Source organism: Podarcis filfolensis (genome assembly GCF_964270895.1).
Source record: "Podarcis filfolensis genome assembly, chromosome: 3".
Lineage (NCBI taxonomy): Eukaryota > Metazoa > Chordata > Lepidosauria > Squamata > Lacertidae > Podarcis > Podarcis filfolensis.
Genome location: NC_139606.1, coordinates 96075818 through 96095030, shown reverse-complemented (window position 1 = coordinate 96095030; position 19213 = coordinate 96075818).

The following is a 19213-nucleotide window of genomic DNA, read 5'->3' as shown; positions in this document are numbered from 1 at the left end:
GCCTTCTCCTTCTCCAAGCAGGAAATGGCCTCTACCCTTCAGCGGGAAGACGGCTCACTCCATCCGGCTTCTCTTTCCACATGGAAAGCCCAGCACAGTTATAAGAATTCCATTCAAGAGAAAACAGTTCTCTCTCTCTCTGTTGTTAATTCCTGTTTTTCTCATTCTCTCTTGTGATGTGTAAGTAGGAAGTTCTCTCAGGGGACACTAGAACTGTGCTATACTCAGTTGTAAGTACAACAATTGTAAGTGCTACATATCTTTGATGGGTTGCCATCTCATCTCGACGTCAGCAACTTGGCTAGCAGTTCTGCTGGGGACCATCTTAGAAATCTTAACCCGTATCGTATTTAAAATAATCTTGAAGGCTGAAAGCATATGTTGTAGAGAAAGCAGGCGAAAGGCCTGCCCAAATTATTACTGTTGCTACCTGGCAATAGTAAATGCACAACAGCCAATGGCAGCTATGGAGACTTCCTTCCTCTCAGGGCCTTCTCAAGACATTTTGCTGCCTGGGGCAAAGGACAAGATGGCGCCCCCTCAACACTCCAAATGCAGAAGCTGACTGGACTGGCAGTTGCATTTTACTTCAACACTAAGAACACTAAGCTCATTGATGGGGTATATGACAGGCCTGTGGCACACATAGCTCTAAATTCCAAGAGAGAGAAATGGTTGTGCGTGTACATGCGTGTGTATTGGGATGGCCACCACTGCTGCCCTCAATCATCTGCTGCCTAAGGTGACTGTCTCACTTTGCCTAATGGTAGGGCCGGCTGGGGTTGGGGGCATCAGAATGCAATCAAAGCCATCAAATGCTTGGAACCCAGAAGCTTGAGACAAAGCAGGGTCAATTATTTACCAAGGCTAGGTACAGAAAACAGCAAGCGTTTCAGGTAAACAGAGACAGCTAGAGCCTATGAGTTTGTGGATAATGGTATCAAACAGAGGGTGATGGTGATGGCAATGCCTATTATTATTTTGTGCAACACAGAGGTCACTCTCTTCCCTCCCATCAGAGCATTTTTGCTGTTATTTTTGTTCTGAGATAGCTTGAGTTCCCAAGTCAAAAAGTGGTGCACTTATTCATTTGGCAGGCTTAAGGAACAAAGAACCATCATCTGGTGATCAACAGGAAGAGGAGTGCTCTTGCTATTCTGATATCATCTGCCGGTGTTATTGTTGCTGCTGCTCCAAGTAATAGGATTCTGGAAGCAAGACCATAAATCTTCCATGCTTTGCATTGTCTCATGCTCAGTTGAAGGCCCTTGTTGCTGATTGAGTCATGCATTTTTCATTCGCCTGGCTAACTAACACGCCTCAAGTGAAACAGACAGAAAAGTGCTGAAACTCCACCTCATCTTCTCCTTTCCTTTCGCCTGTGAGCTACAAATAATAAAAAAGAGAGACTCTGTGCTCAGGAAGTGCCGTTGATTGAAAACGTTTTTTGGTGTGTTTTTTTAAGTTCAAGAATAATTTTGGTTCAAGAATAATTTCCCTTTTCAGAAAATGGAAAGGTGTTGAGTGCTCTCTACTGGAGGGGGCAGCTCATGTGGAGAAGCCTCTGGGGGCTGTTGAAATAAATGAGGCAAAGTCAAGTAGCAAAACTACATGCTTGAGTTAAGTCCTTAGCTGTTAGCCCTGACTGGCATTAAGCCTCTTGTATTCTTCTAAAGCGGGACGGGGGTGGCGCTGTGGGTTAAACCACAGAGCCTAGGACTTACCAATCAGAAGGTCGGCGGTTCAAATCCCCGCGACGGGGCGAGCTCCCCTTGCTTGGTCCCTGCTCCTGCCAACCTAGCAGTTTGAAAGCATGTCAAAGTGCAAGTAGATAAATAGGTACCACTCCAGCGGGAAGGTAAACGGCGTTTCTGTGCACTGCTCTGGTTCACCAGAAGCGGCTTAGTCATGCTGGCCACATGACCCGGAAGCTGTACGCCGGCTCCCTCAGCCAATAAAGTGAGATGAGCGCCACAACCCCAGAGTTGGTCACGACTGGACCTAATGGTCAGGAGTCCCTTTACCTTTACTTTATTCTTCTACAGCAGGTAAGGGGAACCTGAGGCAACTCCAGGTGTTGCTAGACTTCCATCAGTCCCAGCCAGCATGGCCAATGGACAGGGATGATGAGAGGTGTAGTCTAGCACATGTGGAGGGCCACAGATTAGTCACCCCGTTCAAAATAAAGCCTGCAAACTTGCTGCAAAACCCCTAGTGTGCCCCATTCTTGTTGTCGGTATCCATCTGTTTGGGAGACAATGGAGGAGTGCGTCTTCAGGAGTGAAGTCAAACTGTCGGCATGTTGCAGAGTCTGCTGTGGCTGTAGAGACTTATATGGGAGAGACATGTTTTGTTGCAGCTGAGGCATATGATGTCATTCGGTTGTGCTGCTGCAGATGCACCATGGGGTTTCTTCTCTTTGCGCTCCTCCATTCTAGTTTTCCTATGTATTCAGTCAGGTGTTGAAGGGTATAGATTAGCGGTCAGCACCTTGTTTCCTCTCATGTGATTCTCAGTAGCTGGCATTCTGAGGCTTACTGCCTCTGACAGTGGAGGGAGGACATAGCCATCTTGGCTGGTAGCCATGCATAGCTTTAGCCTCCACAAATTTTGCTTAATCCTATTCAAAGCCATCCAAGCTGGTGGCCATCCCTGCCTCTCGTGGGAGCAAATTCCAGAGTTTCGCCATGAGCTGAAAGAAGAAGTGCCTCCTTGTGTCCTGAATCAGCTTCAACAAATAGCCACTGTCAGGAGTTCAGCCTACACTTGAGTAGGACCCTGGCAGAGACACATGCCCAACTGGCATGTTCCCTCCCTCCTAGTCAATCGTTTAGGAGCTTCAAAAGCTTCCTTCAGCCTGAACATCACAGTGACTGATGCCAACCAACACCGGCACACTTAGGGATCTGCAGAGTTTGTGCAGTTCATGCGTAACTCAGCATTTTGGCTAATCTACTTTATTTACATATAAACAGACACGGAGCACTGCAATATGGCTCCCTCTCTCTCTAGCATCAGACAGCAAAGAGAAAAAGAAGAAGGGACAATAGTCCCACTTGACGGAACACAGTAACACAAACATCCTGTTTCCATCACTTCCCACTCTGTGGAGTCAAAACATATCATGTCATGTGAAAGACAACAATCCTATGACTGCAATCATAGAGCAGGAATTCTAACAGCCACGGGTTCTAGTAGCATAAGAGAGGGAGTAAAAACTTGCCCACCACATCATGCATAACATGAAGAAAGGGTGCAGTATTTGATACTTCCCGTTTAGAGAAAGAGGTTACATGACAGATATAAAATTATGGACAGCATGGAGAAAGTGTATAGAGAAATGTGTTTCTCCCTCATAGGGATAGAACTCACGAACATCCAATGAAACTGAGTGCTAGAAGATTCAGGGCATGTAAAATTTCTTCATGTAGTGCATAGTTAAGCTGCTTCCACAGGAAGTGGTGATGTTCAGCAACTTGGGTGAGCTGATTGGACAAATTCATAGCTACCAATGGGTACCAGTAGCCACAATGGCTATTCTCTGCTTTCACAGTCGGAGGCTCTACTACTTCTGAACACCAGTTGTCAGAAACCTCAAGAGGGGAGAGTGCTCTCATGCTCGGTGTCAGGGACGGGCTGGAGGAAGAGCAGTGATGGGAGGCACCAGCCGGGGAACCCCCAAGGGAAACCCCAGAGGAGGAAGGCTCAGAGCCAGGGGATTGGTGGTGGAACCCTGAGGAGAGGTCAGAGAGAGAAGGGACTGGATGCTGAAGGGGCAACAGGGTTTAGTGAGCAGAAAGAGCCTGTGACAGGGAGCAGTTCAGACTCCACAGCTATAGCGAGGGGGGTGCTGAAGGATCCAGGGAGTCTTCCTCTCCTGCTGCAACAAGCTCCCCTCCACCTTGGTTTCCAAGAATGGGCAGAATAATGAGGAGAGCAGAACAAAGGCCAGAGGTGCGCAGACTCAGTGTGAGACTGCCTGGGAAACATCCGGGAGAGGAGGAGCCTTAGAAGGGGTGGAAGGCAGGGACCTTCAGTCCTGACAACTGCTCCCTAGGGGCAAGACCAGTGCTATTTTTCTAGAAAAAGAGGTGCCAGAACTCCTTGTTCTCTTATAAAGGCAATGGTGCCCACCTGAGAGGTACTGGAACTGAGTTCTGACGAGTTCCAACTAGGGGTGGGGGGAAGCCCTGGGGAAGACCTACTGGGAGGAGTTGCTCAGTTGTATGCCATTTCCTAGAATAAAGAGTTAACTTTATTTGGACCTCACTCTGACTCCAGCCCTGACACTTGGGTCCTGGCTGAGTGTTTCCCACAGGGATATAGGCAGCCACTGTGAGGAGAGCGTTGGCTGGACTGCATGGGCCATCGACCTGATCCATCAGCCTCATCTTGCATTTTCATATTCTTACACTTCTTTTTCTTTCATGGCTGCCCCTGCATTCCCTATTTATTATTTATTTATCCCTTCCGCTTAACATCCTGCCTCGTGCTTCAAAAGGCCTCGGGCCTGCAATGTCCTCCGTCACCTGCTTGAGTTTCAAGCTGCAGGATATACAGCTTGGCAAGCGCATAACCTGATGAGCCTTGTTCCTATTGAGATTTCCTCATCACTATTAATTTCTCCCCTGCTTCTGACAGATTTGGGAGCCACTTATTGAAATTCTTCCTTCTCCCGCCTTAGCGGAATCCAGCTCAGCCGCTGTCAAATCTGCCAACAGACGCAGCAATGCTACCGTGATAAAATAGGTCCAATTCTCTCCCAATCTTACTTTCCTGGGGAAGAACAGAACTCATTAAATAATTATCAACTGTGACAAGAAAGTCGCCGGCCAAACACTTGCCGCTAATCTAGGCATGACAGCAGGACTATACCTTTCAAAGTGGTAATTAGCTAGATTAACAACAACATAAGTACCAGACAATGACATGGAAAGGACTGTCCCTAAAGGAGAGATTCATTATACATAGGGTTTAGTGTTTGCATGACTTATGAATGGTATTTTGCATCACACAACGGCACTCTGTCTTCTTCTTCTCCCCGCTCCATTTCGGCAAAGGAAGAAGGGAAGGAAGCATAGGTATAAGTGAGGCTGAGCATCATAAGAAGAGACTCTGGTTCATCCAACCTATGATGGGGACAAATGGCCATCGCTGATCACAGAAACACATACAGTCCCGTGCAAAAAAAATGCACCGCTATTTCCAGAATTAATTAGCACAGCAACAAGGGGTTAGACCAAAAACAATGCACCTCTAGAGAAAGCTGGCCAAAGTCCAGAAAAGTGAATGAAGCTATGGTGCTTATTGCCAGCTGAAGTCACAGCATAATAATTCATATGGTATTTGCTTTCAGCTTGCAGAGGACAAATGTCTATATTATAGTGGTTTGTTTGTGTCCATTCCCTAATAACTCAAGTGGGGTTCGGGGTGGTGGGGTCCCCCATGAAATGAAACTGAACTTTGACAATTCCAAAAAACTGCAAACACTAGAATGCCAGCTTGCCAGAATGCCAAAATGCCAAAGCCAGTGTGGTGTAGTGGTTAAGAGAGGTGGACTCGTAATCTGGTGAACCAGGTTCATGCATATTGTATGAAGGGTGCAAAGTCCCCACTCCTGCAAGGAACCAAGTGTTTTAAAGTGTTTTTGTTGTTTATAATAGAAGAAGAGGTGTAGCTCATTGGTGCAGCATCTCTTTTGCATGCAGAAGCTTCCAGATATGATTCCTGGCATCTCTATAGACCAAAAGTCTGCCTCCGTATAAGACAGCTTCCTATGTCCCTGTAGTGATTAAAATTTGCTAAGGCAATCAGGAATCAAGTAAAAGGGGTTTGGGAGCTGAATTTGGCTCGTGTGTCTCTGAGACCTGTCCCAATATATTTTGCTGCTTGAGGCAACAAGATGGCGCACCCGTTCAGTGCTAAGTGGAATGGCAGATAAATCTTACTTCAACACTGGTGATGGGATAATGTTCTCTGTTTCACCTGAGGGCAGCAAGCTAGCCTAGCAGTTGCAAGGCAGGTGTTACCTGTAGGGCCAACAGCTTTAACGAAGGTAAGATTTTGGTGGCCCAGGAGGAACAGCTAGGGAACTGCCACTGCTGCCCCCAGCATTTGACATCTGAGATAGCTGCCTCAGATAGGGCTGGTCTAGAGGTCTATCTGCACGTTACATGAAAATAGTCATGTCTACTTATAATATGGTTACCAGGTTGTTTTTTTCAATGAATCTGGGGATACTGTTTTTTGTGTGTGGGTTTTTTGAATCTGAGTAGCAACAGGGAGTCAGTAGTGGGGATGGTGAGGCAAAAGACCCTGGGCCCAAGCACACATGCATATTGTATGAAGGGTGCAAAACCCTTATTTTGCACCCTGTGAAACCTAAATGCACAGTTTTTAAAAAACTGGGCAATGGTGTGCCACCTACTGGTGACTCCCAAACCTTCCCTGATCTCCTTCCCCCTTTGTTTTTACAGATCGGGGGAGGCTCGGGAGTCGCAAGCGGGCAGCCGTTGCCCAGTTTTTTAAAAACTCTGCACATTTATGTTTCACAGGGTGTGAAAGAAGGGCTTTGCACCTTGCCTGGCAGAGAAACCACACACCTTGCGCCCCTCCTGGGCAACGCCTGCGACTCCTGAGCCTCCCCCGATTTGTAAAAACAAAGGGGGAAGGGGGAAGGAGATCTGTACCACCAGACATCCCTGGTTCACCTTCGGCAGTGGCGGCGGCAGTGAGCAGCAAGCAGCTCCTGAAGCCAGCCGGAGACAAGTGCGCTACCAGACTGGCTCCAGGCTGCTGAGGCTGCCGCTGCCACCTTTCCTGGGGAGAGATTTGCAAATCTGGGGACATTCTGGGGACGGAATTTGTCTGGGGACAGATTTGCCAATCCAGGGACTGTCCCCGGAATCGGGGACGTCTGGTAACCCTAACTTATAACCCCAGCTCAAATGCTGAAATCCCCTCAAGCCCTGGCTCCCTCCTTCCCCCCCCCACCTCCCAGGATCCGAGCAATACCTCTGACATCACTCAGGCTATTCACAAAATGAAAATGAAGCGCTGCATAAATATTTGCCTAACTGGAAGAAGCCAGGGGAGTGGGTTGTTTGGAGTGTTTGCGCAAATCCAAGTGGAGATGGATGAGCCGGCGAGATGGCCAAAAGATGTATACAGTACAGTTTATCGCACAGCCCTGTTATTTATCACATGATAATCGCAAGCAAATATTTGGTATGGGGATATAGATGCACACATGCACACAGATCCGGACGGAGCCAAAGTTTTCCTGGCGCGCGGAGTCCTCGCCGCCTGCGCTGCAAATTGTGAGTCTGCGGCTGCACTTGTTCCAGAATTGCTTCTCAGCTGCCAGCCCACTGAAGCGCCTCCGGCTTCGGCCTCATCCTTTGTTTGCTTGCCCATTAAAGTTCTTATCCCGCACTCCGTTTTGGCAGAAGATCCCATCATCTCTGCCTTGTGCTGGCCTAGGCCTTTCTCCTGCCTCGCTTTCTATTAACCTACAGCAACAATGGCCAGGAGTAAACTGGAGCAGCTGGTTACAGATTCCCACTATCTGACTGTGAAACAGCTGCTTTGCAGAAGGACCTCACTGCAAAATGTATACTGTGGAGCTGGGTCATATTTTAAGCCAACAGAGAACAAGAGAATGAAGAGAATGCGCCTTGTGCCTATTTGATGGCTGGGGCAGGGGGAGGAAAATCTGAGTTGCATACATCACTCTTTCTGGGTGCCATGCCCAAGCATCGCCTTCCAGGTATGGCCTTGGCATTATATCATGCCATTATCTATCTCTGCACCGGCGTCCATTGGCCCTCTTTCATCAATCTGTGCAAAAAAAAATGCTTTCTGGATTTTCAGTCAAAATTAATATTTGCCACTTGGCTATTTTTGGCAAGGCATTTAATAGAAATGGCAAGCACGGGAACCGGATTTGAGCCTGTGAACATTTACACTCAAATAACTTCATTTAGATGAGTGTCACTGGGATCAAAATGAGACCGATTCGGAGCACTGTGGCTGCTCTTGTATCTTTGGAATGTTTCAGCACAACCTTCCTCTTTCATCCCTTAAGAATTATGCCCATCTTGCCGGCACCTTTTACGTTCCAGAGTGCCCAATAGGCAATGGAACTGGAGCGTACAAGGAAGGACTAGCTGATCAAAACTAAACTTAAATAAATAATAAAATCAATAGAAATGCAGCTCTGATGAAAACCTCTCGCTGAATGCAGAGGAGTGGCGGGAGGCACAGGGTGCGGAACCCGAAAGGGAAGAATGCTCAGAGCCAGGGGATTGGTGGTGAGACAACAATGAGTGGTCAGGTGGAGAAGAGGTAGAAGATTGGGAGGAGGAGGTGTCGGAAGCTGAAGAGGTAACAGAGCTTAGTGAGAAGGAAGAGTCTGTGGCAGAGAGAAGTCTGGAATCAGAGGCAGAAGTGGAAGGAGAAGAGGAGGGAGGCCAAGAAGCAGAGATGAGCCAGGCTGCTGAAGAAGACAGGGGGTCTCCCCCTCCTGCTGTGACCAGCTCCCATCCCCCTGGTCTCCCAGAATCCGAAGAGGTACTAAGGTAAAGGGACCCCTGACCATTAGGCCCAGTCATGGACGACTCTGGAGTTGCTGCGCTCATCTCGCTTTACTGGCCAAGGGAGCCGACGTACAGCTTCCAGGTCATGCGGCCAGCATGACTAAGCCGCTTCTGGCGAACCAGAGCAGCGCACGGAAATGCCGTTTACCTTCCCGCCGGAGCGGTACCTATTTATTTATTTACTTGCACTTTGACGTGCTTTTGAACTGCTAGGTTGGCAGGAGCAGGGACCAAGCAACAGGAGCTCACCCCGTCGCGGGGATTCGAACTGCCTACCTTCTGATTGGCAAGCCCTAGGCTCTGTGGTTTAGACCACAGCGCCACCCGTGTCACGAAGAGGCACTAAGAGGACAGGACAAAGACAGACAAGTAAGAGAACCTGGGGGACGAACCTTAGAGAGCAGTGGGAAGGCGAGAAACTTCAGTCCCCACAACTGGCTCATTGGGGCAAGACCTACTGGGAAGAGTTGCTGTGTTCATTATGGCTGGCCTTCTGGGTTGTCTTGTTGCTTTGAATAAAGAACTGACTTTGCTGAAGCCATTTCAGTTCTTGCTGACCTGCTCCAGGCACCATATCCTGACACGGGTCCTTGTGTAGGAATTTGCAAACCAGTGAAGAAGAGATCACTTGAGATTCCATTAAATCCCTTCAAACAAGTTTGGCAGTGCTTCTTTATCATGTATATTGGCATCGCTTAAAACAGAAAGGTAAAATGAATGGGTGTCTTCCCCTTTTCTGCAAATGCAAAAGAAAAGGAAAAGAGTATTTCTCGATTTCCTTCCTCTGTAACATTACTTAAAACCATTACTTACAATTAAAATCTTTAATTAAAACCCTTTCACCAGTTGGGATTTAACTAATGAATCCTGTCAGTGGAAGTTCAGCAGAAGGACTTCCACTTGCACACTGGGGCTTCTTTCCCCCTTCTCCCCCCATGTGCCCCCAAAATTTGCTCAGTGGGGTTCAAGAGAAACCCCAGATCAGCATGCAGGGGAGGAGAGGAGATTATTCCATCTGGCAGTCTGAAATGCTTGCCCTGACAAAACAATTGCCTTGCACAATTGCCTTGCCATAATGCTGAATTCTTTGCATACCCTTTGTGTACATTTCAGGCTATTGTTACCAAATGTATGAGTACGAAGTTTCCACTGAAATTATGGAGTTAGTAGCACATTCCTTCCAAAATTGATTTTGCTTACTCACAGGATGACTTCATGCCAAGCAAGTATTCGTTTAAAACTGTATTTAGTCCTCCTAGAAATGAATTATAGAAATAAAAGGCTAGAAGAGACTCTCACTTTCAACTCACATTTAAAGGCAAACCTACCAAACAATGCACTTTTCAAAACAATGCAAGAACTGAAATGCAGCCATTCTTAGAAATTTGTGCTTCTCTAAATTTTGCACTGTGTTTGTTCGGTAATGTGTACAAAACTGCATATACTAGGGTAAAGTGAGCATAAAAACACACGTAATAATGAAAACAGCATAGACAAATGATTTATATCTCTGAAATTTGCTCTGCACATATGTGTATATTAGGTAAAATTGCATACAATTGGCCAATTGATGCAAAGGAAGGATAGAACTTTTTTTATGTACGCCACAACAGCAGCAAGAATACTCATCGCAAAGTATTGGAAGACACAAGATCTACCCACCCGGGAAGAATGGCAGACGAAAGTGATGGAATACATGGAATTGGCTGAGATGACTGGCAGAATCCGGAACCAAGGAGAAGAGTCAGTGGAAGAAGAGTGGAAAAAATTTAAAGTATATCTTCAAAAATATTCAAAACAAAAAAAAATTTTTCCTTCCAGTAGCACCTTAAAGACCAACTAAGTTACATCTTGGTATGAGCTTACAGGCCAAACCTTACGCCAAAGAATAAACAGACATAAATCGGACATCAAGAATCACAAGACAGAGAAACCAGTAGGAGAACACTTCAATCTCCCAGGACATTCTATACAAGATCTCAAAGTAGCTGTATTACTACAAAGGAATTTCAGAAATAGACTGGAAAGAGAAGCTGCTGAACTGCAACTCATTACCAAACTTAAAACCATGGAGAGACCTGGTCTGAACAAAGACATTGGATTCTTATCTCATTATACATGACAAAGCCATTTTTCACCTTCTCACCCCTTGATTTTTCCTGTAAGACCTATTGCAGTCGTTAAGAGTCGTCAACAGGCTCATCACAGCTATCTGCCAATCACCCATTCCCACCACCCTTCTGAGTAATACCCCTCCCCACCTTCTCACTATATAGAAGGATCTGGCAACTTCTGTTTCAGTGTATCTGAAGAAGTGTGCATGCACACAAAAGCTCATACCAAGAACTAACTTAGTTGGTCTTTAAGGTGCTACTGGAAGGAAAAAAAAAATTTTGTTTTGACTATGGCAGACCAACACGGCTACCTATCTGTAACTTCAAAAATATTGTAAAATTAAGGATTGTTAGAAAGATGTTGGAAAAAGAAAATTATATGGCTTTGGTAGAAATGATATAAAGGATTAAGTAAAAATGAATTGACGAAAGAGTGAACGTAAAACTACAATATATTAAATCAAATTATTAAGATAAAAACAAGGTTGGAAGGATTTGCTGAAATAACAATTTGAATTAGAATACAAAAATGGGAGGTGTGAGGAGGTCAAGGAAATAAGTAAAGGAAGAAAGTTATGTAAAGGTTTAATCTGTTTTTTTGTTGTTTTTTTGTTTGTTTTTTCTCTTTTTTAAAAATGATTGTACTTTTTCTGTCTTTTTTACTTTTTTTCTTTTTTCTCTTTGTAATCTTCAAAATTCTGAATAAATATTATCTTAAAAAAAATTGCATACAAACAGGTATATTGCAAGAAATTCACACTAAAATGCTGGCAAATTTTCATGAGGACTTTAAAAAACATAATTATAATTGTAACCAGAATGTGTGCTGAAATTCATGTCCTTCAAATCTGTCCCAGCTATTGGATGTTGCCTGTTGCTTCCCACTTTTCCCATAGAAGTCATAGGCATAGAGAAAGCTTCCTTATACAAAGTCAAACGATTTGTCCATCTAGCCCAGGGATAACCAATATGGTGCCCTCCAAACGTTGTGGGACTACAGTTCCCACCTGCCCTAGCAGGTGAGTGGTCAATGATCAAGGAGCATGGGAGTTTGAGTCCAACAACATTTAGGCTAGCACAACATTGGCTACCACTAATTTAGCCCAGACTGCTGGTAACAGCTCTCCAAGGTCTCAGACTGGTGTCTTTGCCACCTCCTGCTACAAGATTATTTTTAAGCACATGCCAAGGGTGGAAAATGGGACCTTCTGCATGCAAAGTAGATGCTCCACCACAAGCTGTGGTCTCTCCCCAAATGAAAGATCCTCACACCACCAGGCTCTCAGATACAGATCTTTCTGCTCCACTTTCCATTCTCACTGTAGCCCTGAGAAAATCGATGACTGCAGATGATCAGAAGAAAAGCAGATTTGTTAGAAGATCAGATTTCAGAGCAGGAGCTGAGGAAGTCCAGATAAAAACCTCCACCATTTCTCCAATGAAAATGGGAATGTTCCATTTAGCAGCAGCAGCAGCAGCAGCAACAGCAGCAACAACAACAACATACCCCACCCAACTGACTGGGTTGCCTCAGTCACTCTGGGCAGCTTCCAACATATATAAAGACATAATAAAACATTAAACATTAGAAGAAACTTCTCTCTACAGAGCTGCCTTGAGATGTCTTCTAAAGGTTGTAGAGGAACAGCTCCTTAGCTTGGGGGTCACATAACTCCATACCCTCCACCATTTCTCTGATGACAATTGGAAAGTCGTAAGGAAAAGTGGGACATTCCAGGACATTAAATCAGGAACCAGGGTGGCTTCTGGAAATCTAGGACTGTCCCTGGACAATAGGGACGCTTGGAGGGTCTGGCACTGCAGACCTGGAAAAGGTTCGGAAAAGGGCAACCTAAATGAGTGAGGGGATGGAGCAAGTCTCCTATAAAGGAAGGTTGCAGAGTTTGGAACTTCTTAGTTTAGAGAAAAGGTGGGCGAGAGGTGACATGATAGCAGCTTCTAAAACCATGGAGAAAGTGGATAGAGAAGGTCTTTTTCAGCTATTGCTGAAAACAACTGCAAGGATGCTGTTTGCCCAAAGCTGGAAAGACAACAAGGTCCCTACCAGAGTGGACTGGCAGACTAAATTTTTGGACTATGCAGAGGTGGCAAGAATGATTGGGAAAATCAGAAACCAGAAGGACCAAAACTTCGACAAAGAATGGGAGAAATTTATATTATATTTGACTGACCACTGTAAACACTTGAGCTCTTTGGCAGGTCTTAAATAACTCTTGTAATGTTACAGAGACTTTGGATATAATGGAGGATTGAAAAATTAGGAGGGTTTATAGTATGCAGTTGAAAAGGTTAACTGAAGAACCCACGGAGGGGAGGAGGAAAGTCTAGAGATTCGGAAGAATCTTGTGCAATTTTTATTATTTGTGATTTTGTGTGTGAATGAACTTGTAAAATCAAATAAAAATCATTTAGGGAAAGAGAGGGAGGGAGAGAGAGAAAGAGAAAGAGAAAGAGAAAGAGAAAGAGAAAGAGAAAGAGAAAGAGAAAGAGAAAGAGAAAGAGAAAGAGAGAAGGGTTTTTTTCTCCCATTCTCACAATGCTAGAATTCCTGGACATCCAATGAAGCTGAATGCTAGAAGGTCCATGCTGGTAGGAATCTCCTGAATACCATTTGCTAGGAACCACAGAAGGAGAGAGGGCTCTTGCACTCAACTCCTGCTGGAGGGTTTCCCACAAGGGCTGGATCTAGACACATCAAAAATGTGATTCAGTTAAACGCACTGTAAACTTCATAAGGGGAAATCCTGTTGGTGAAAGTAGGGACTCCACAGCGCCATCTGGTGTCACAGTGTTATGATGCATATAAAGCGCTTATTCTTGACTAATGTAGCCGAGTCCAAGATTGGCCACTGTGAGAAGAGGAAGTTGGAGTAGAGGAGGCATTGGCCTAATCCAGCAGGCACTTCTTATTTGCTTGTGTTCAACATATCTTGTGAACCGCCCTGAGATCTTGTGATGAAGGGCAGTATTAGTAGTAGTAGTAGTAGTAAAGGTAAAGGTAAAGGTACCCCTGCCCGTACGGGCCAGTCTTGCCAGACTCTAGGGTTGTGCGCTCATCTCACTCTATAGGCCGGGAGCCAGCGCTGTCCACAGACACTTCCGGGTCACGTGGCCAGCATGACAAGCTGCATCTGGCGAGCCAGCGCAGCACACGGAACGCCGTTTACCTTCCCGCTGGTAAGCGGTCCCTATTTACCTACTTGCACCTGGGGGTGCTTTCGAACTGCTAGGTTGGCAGGCGCTGGGACCGAATGACGGGAGCGCACCCCGCCGCGGGGATTCGAACCGCCGACCATGCGATCGGCAAGTCCTAGGCGCTGAGGTTTTACCCGCAGCGCCACCCGCATCCCTACGAGTAGTAGTAGTAGAGTTGCCCAAAATCCAAAGGCAGAGGAACAAAGGAACTTAATGTGCCCGTCTGAATTCTAGCGCTTAACTTTCTGCTTCCATAGTTTGGATTCAGATAAAGTGAATGTCTCGTCGCCAACAGTTTGACAAAGTCCACTAAACAATAATCAGAGAAGTAGCACTTACTTGCAGGCAGGATGATCCTGCAATGTTAGCAATCACAACCACCCTGTTGAACAAAGAGGAGCATTCATGTTAAGTACCTTCATCATGCCCTGCTGGATTAATCACTTAAAAAACTCTTCAGCCATTGCTCGAGTGAAAACGATATAGCAGAGTCATTGATCAGACACAGGAGAGCCAGGGTTTATTCAAATAAATGACTGTGATGCAAACCACATTGTCGTCCATTGGCTCTATTGTGTGGGAGATTTCCAGCAAATATAGGAATGCATTCTGTGCTGCTTAACTGTACACATTCCACCATTAAAATCATACGGTTTTAGGCAAAATTATTTTTGGCATCCCTCTGTCTTGTATGCACCTTTGGTGGTCAAGTCAAATTGTTGGAAGGTTACAGCATCTGCTGTAGAGACTGATACAGGAGTGACATCGATGTTTATAACCCAAACGACTTCCAATTGTGTTTTAAGGTTCTACCTTATCTAATTTCATTCTCTCTAATGTGTTTCTTATTATATTCTGCTGTTTTCTTACACTTCAAACCCCGCTGGGGTCTTTGCATATGGAAAATAACTAGACTAGAAAGAGGTTTTCTCAGGATGGTGGAGGGTGTGTGTTCTGCGGGGGGCGGGGGCGGAATTGGGGACCGAGGAGGGTCAGTTGTGGGGGGAGTGAGAAATGTCCCTATTTTCATGTGAGGAATGTTGGAGGCTATGGGATGATGGACTGGATAAGGCTTTGGCCTGTTCCAGAAGAGCTTCTTCTCATGTTCTAAGATTTTGGAATAAGGGCTCTATGACCTGCCCACACCCCTAAGACCATGTAAGGCATTCCACAGATACGCTGAACTTTGGAACCTATGTGCTGGGGTTCCCCGCACACCCACACTCCCAATTTATCATCTTAAAAGCAGGGGAACTTGGTGAGTGAGCCAAGGCCACCTCACTGAGCTTGTGGCGACACTGATAAATATTCAAGCTCATGTCTTTCAAACGTTATTGTGATTCACCTTCCCCTCCTTCCTTCCCCTGCTCCAGTCATCTTGCTGGCTCAGAATTTTCTACTTTTGTCTCAAACCTCAGCTGCCTTCGGTTTATTGCAGATGACTGCTATTGTCTTTGTCTCTGTCTATCCGCTTCGCTGTGTCTCATTTTCCTAAAGTACCTGGCACCCACTTTCCCGTAACGTTGTTCCTTTGTTTCAGGAAAAGCATAATTTCAGGAGACAGCAGAAATACCGTTCCAAAGGCCAGGGGGTGACATCCTTTCTCACCTGATCTTTATTCATATCTGGGTTTAATTGCATTCTTTTTTATTTTCCATTTCTCAAGCACCTTGCACCTCCCTTCCTCCCTGACAGGAAGATGCATTTTGTTTCTCATAAAAATTGCTTTCCTGCAGCTTTTCCATTCTTCAGAAATGTAAGGACCTTCTGGCATCTGGTGGCGTTTCGCGTGCATTGAAACACAGACACACCCAGCTTGTTGCTTGTATAACTTATGACATTCTTCTCTTTCTTAAGCTGTGCAGCCCTTACAACCTGGTGTGTGTGTATATATGCATGTGTGACATTCATTTGCACTACACACACACACACACACCCCAGATTGTAAAGGCTGCACAGCTTAAGAAAGAGAATAATATCAAAAGTCCCGTCCCAACATTCATTTGCACTTTCATCTGATACTTTCTGTTCCACTGAAATTGGTTCATTTTGCACCAGTGTTCCTTCCATTTCGTTATCTGCTGATGCACATTTTGCATATACATTTTAATGTACTTTTTACAAAGACATGCGCGCGTCAGCCACCAACAGATATTTACCTTCCCTGTGTGTTCCCTTTGAAAGTTTATGGATTTCCAGAAGAGAAGCCCTGTTAGTCTTTTGCAGCAAGAGGAATTAAGAATCTTGTGGCATTTAAAAGATGAAGTTAATGAAGTGGCTAATGGCCCATCATAAAGCCATCTCTGGCTGCAATCCTCATGATTTCTACAGTGGTACCTCTAGTTGCAGACATGATGCGTTCTGGGGTGCCGTTCGCACCCTGAAAAGTCCATAACTAGAGTGGCGCTTTTGCGCAAGCGCAGAGCGTGATAGAGTGCTTCTGCGCAAGTGCGAAGCATGCAGAACGCTTCTGCGCATGCGCATGTGGCAAAACCCAGAAGTATACACTTCCAGGTTTGCCACATTCGCAAGCCGAAAAGACACAACATGAACCTAACGCAACACAAGGTATGACTGTACTCAGAAATAAGTGCTACGGAATTCAATTGAGATTACTCCCAAGTAAGTGTGCTGAACCCTTCTTGCCAGTTATTATTGCAACCTATCTCACCCACTTAACCACATTTTAAAAAAAAAATTCAACATTTTATTTCAAAAATGCATATCTTGCTATCATGATTTTATAGTTCAGCATAAACTTAATCCTGTCTCTTTCCCTCACTCAGGTAACAGAGAAAGTTTCACCCCTTGGTGATATTTTGCTCTTTGTGTCCTGGATTGAGTGAATTCCTCTGGGCATTTTCAACATTTCACGGGCACTCTGTGTAATGCATTTATATGAGTCCTTTCTGCAATGCAACATTTTATTTCACAGAAGTACATTTTATACAAACAATGTGCTAAAAACTAACACTCAAACTAATTTATGTTTTAGATGTTTGTAGTAGACATGATTTTGCATTTGGTAGCCTGAAATCCTCAAACTTTTCCTGAGGAGCACTGATAAATACCACTTTTATCGGGGAAAGTAGCAACACATATGGAAATAAAATACATTGCAAAGCAATGCCATATCTATTTACATATTTACTATGCATTAAAAGGAAAGAAAACCCTTTCAACTAAAGCAAAAAAGAGTGGCTGGGGAAACCCAGCCCGATCGGTGGGGTATAAATAAATTATTATTATTATTATTATTATTATTATTATTATTATTAGCAAGAGCTCTTCCTGTGGTGGTGGTCAGGTCAAATGGGCAGAGAGAAGGAGATCCACTTTCTAGTTTTCCGTGGATCCCTCCAATACACTAATGAGAAAAACCTGCTTTGACTTCATCCTGTTTGAATGAGACTGTGAGAGTTGTAAAGATGCTCAGAGCAAAACTTAAGAGCTGATGCGAGACACTACTGGGCTAGGCAAGATCCGACTCAGGATAATGCAGCACTGTATATTCCAATGTATTGAGTGTTAATATCACATGCAGTGGCTCAGGTATTAGGTGAGTGTAACAGTTCACATCTGCGCTAACAGACCAATGAAGTAAGTCCCCAGTTTAAAACTCACCTGTCATGATTTTTCAAGATAGCCTTGGGCAAACTGGTATCTCTTCATTTCAGCAACCCATCTGTAATGTGAGGATAATACTATGGGCCTCCAAAGCAGGCTTGTTAGCACAAAGAGGACTTAAGAGGATGGATACAAGTGAAATACTATGAACACTTCAAAGCACCATATACCGTATTTTTTGCTCTATAAGACTCACTTTTTCCCTCCTAAAAAGTAAGGGGGAAATGTGTGTGCGTCTTATGGAGCGAATGCAGGCTGCGCAGCTATCCCAGAAGCCAGAACAGCAAGAGGGATTGCTGCTTTCACTGCACAGCGATCCCTCTTGCTGTTCTGGCTTCTCAGATTCAGAATTTTTTTTTCTTGTTTTCCTCCTCCAAAAACTAGGTGTGTCTTGTGGTCTGATGCATCTTATAGAGCAAAAAATATGGTAAATGCCAAGTCTTGCTTTATTATTGTCTTTGTCGAGAATGGGTAAGCCTCAGGTCTAGGGACCAAATGCAAGCTTTTCTGTTTAGCCCTGGTAACAGCTCTTACCAGTCCAGTTTCTGCAAGCCCCCACTGCCTGTTTGTGGTTTTGCATGGCTGGAAGGTGTCCTTGAACTCTGGCCATGCTTCTTGTTTGCCTCCATGGAGGACAGAGGGGTGTGTGCAAGTGTGGCTAGAAAACAGCCTACTGTACAAAGGTAAAACTCAACACGTGTCAATCACCTCTCTTTTGCCTCTCGCCTCTCCCAGCACTGGCATATGCCCAGAAGGGAAAGCAGCACTCAGGCTGGAAAAAGGTTCCTCTCTCCTGGTTTCCAGAATGTGCAGTTCCATTTAAGCCTTGGTTTAAATCCTATACCAAGTGTAAGTGGGCCTAGTAGGCAGCTTAACTGCACATTCACCCGGGATCTGTTACATGAAAATGCCTCCCGATTTCCTTGCTAGTGCAGAAGCTCCAGAAATTGTTGAACGGAAGTTCAACAAAAAAATGTAACCTACTGAACAAGCAAATTTCCATTTTAAGGTCAAAATATTGTGTCAAAATGCAGAGAAAAATAAGGTCGGGGAAATGATGAGAGGGGGATAGAGAATAGCGTTTATTTTATTTTTATTTTATTTTAAAAAGAATGAAATAACCAATTGACTTCTCTGCGGTCAAGGCATTCACTCTGATTTGGTTCCTAATGATCTTCTAGTATGTATTGTGCTCTGTTTTATGTGCACTTATGCTAGTTAAGAGGTGGAGTACAGTGGCACCAGCTTTCTATTATGGTTTGACGGGGAAGGTGTATGAATTTGTAATGTAAACAAGAGCATAAATCTCCCTGTCCACCGAATATTTAAACAAAAAGATGGCAGCTTTTTTGGCTGGTACTTACTCATAGTCCCACAAATTTCTGCTAAAGTTGTTTTCTTTAAAAAATATATAATCAAAACACATACACAACAGCATGAAAAGGAATCATAGATGAACAAAACCAGCTGTGACTTAACAGCTGCCCCCTTTAGGAGACCACTCAGGAAAGTGCCAAGCATCACTGGTGTGGTGGCTTTGAAAAACCAACAGCTTGTTTTTCAAATGGGTCTGTCCTTGACTGAGACAAAGAGCTGTGTTTAAGGAGTGGCATATTAACCATGACCTCATTCATATCCTTTCAAACCTTTTCTGAAGAA